Source organism: Quercus lobata, chromosome 8 (assembly GCF_001633185.2).
Source record: "Quercus lobata isolate SW786 chromosome 8, ValleyOak3.0 Primary Assembly, whole genome shotgun sequence".
Taxonomy (NCBI): domain Eukaryota; kingdom Viridiplantae; phylum Streptophyta; class Magnoliopsida; order Fagales; family Fagaceae; genus Quercus; species Quercus lobata.
Window position 1 is genome coordinate 16,219,728 of NC_044911.1, and position 1,896 is coordinate 16,221,623.

Sequence of the window (1,896 nt, forward strand, 5' to 3'; positions counted from 1 at the left end):
GGTCTAATTGTCAAGCTCAGCCCATATTGGATATAATAGTAAAAATATGTTACTCTAATCTATTAGGTAACAGTTAAAGAACTTCATGAAAAAGGTTAAAAAGACTAAGGCTATGTTTGTTTTGACTTCAAACTAATTTCAAAAATGCTTTTCCGTAAAATAGGCTGTTTGGTTGGTCCAGAAAATTGGGTCAAACTGAAAATATTTTCAATGTTGACAGTAAAATAAGGGACCCAAGGCGTAAAACCATTTCTGTTCTCATTTTCACTTCAAACAATTTCCGTCTGAGCTCTCTCACATGCACTCGAAGCAGCAAGTGCTCTCCAAGCTCCGATCCACACACCAAGCTCCACCATCTCCCTCATGCCAAATGCTCAAGATCCTCTCCCTCACGCAGCCAATCCTCTCCATGCACGGTGAGTTTCCCTTTTCCATTTCTCAGTCCAATACACATAGCTCATTTCTCAGTCCGATCCCTAAAATTTCTCAGTCCGATCCACACAACTCCGATCCACACACCAAAAATACAGAGAATGAAAAAGCCAACCCACCCTCAAACCCATAAACAACCCAACCTTCATCCCTCCCTCATCTCTTTTTGAAACCCAACCTTCTATCGCCGACAACCATGTCACACGAGAGGTCCACCACCGCTGAAGCCACCAGTGCCATTTATTCCTTTTTTTGTCCCTTTTTATTTTCCCCTTATTTAGCTTCTTTATTATTATTATTATATATACTTTTTTTTGGGCTATGACTGAAATTTCCCCATTTTTATTTGGTTGATAATGAGTATTGGGTGTAGCTGATGTTGAGTGGGTTGCAAAAATTTGATGTGGGTACCGTGGGTTTGGGTACAAATTTGATGTAAAAATAGTTGTTGTGGTGAGAGTTGATTATTGGGTACAAATTTGATGTGACTATTGTTGTTCTGTGAGTTGTGAAATTTGATGTTGGTTGTTGGGTTTGAGTTTGGATTGTTCAAGTTTGATGATATGAGCAGAAAATATTATTGTTCAAGTTTGATGTTATGAGCAAAGAAGATTAAGTCTATCTCTCTCCCTTTTTTATTTTTTTTATTTTATCAATACTACCAATATATATATATATATATATATGGCCAATCACCAAAATTAGAAGGTTTTGAACCCAAAAATCTCTTCCTTGAGATGCATGCATACAAATGCTGCAATATATCGGATTTGTTTTATACTCATATATTTATTTGTTTATTTATTTATTTATATAATTATTTACTTCATATAATTATTTATTTATTTATTTATATAATTATTTAATTATTTATTTACTTTTTTAGTTATCCATTTTTTATTTAAATATTGTTTTTAGAATTTAATTTTGTTGGTGTTACAATTATACAGAAATAGAATGATGTGATTTGTTGGTGTAAATATTGATTATGATGGTATTATGTTGTAACTTTTGTTGGTGTTACAATTATACAGAAATAGAATGCAATGTGATTTGTTGGTGTAAATATTGATTGTGATGGTATTATGTTGTGTACGTTGTTGATGTTATAGTTATACAGAAATATAATGCAATGTGATTTGTTCATAGGTGTAAATATTGATTGTGATGGTATTATATTGTGTACGTTGTTGATGTTACAATTATACAGAAATATATGTGCATAAAAATTTTGGTACTCATTATCAATGTGGTTTGAATGTTTTCTGTTTGTGGCTATTTTTATTTACTGTGTAATCAATAGCATGCTTGTTTACATACATCTTAAACCACAATGTTTGTGATTTTTTAGATGAAGAAAAAAACCAAAGCCGCAATTCTTGCCTCAGTTGTGTCTGTCCTCCTTGTGGGGGTTGCATTGTTAAGGAAATTGCGGCATAGACGTAGATGACTGCTTAGGGCGCC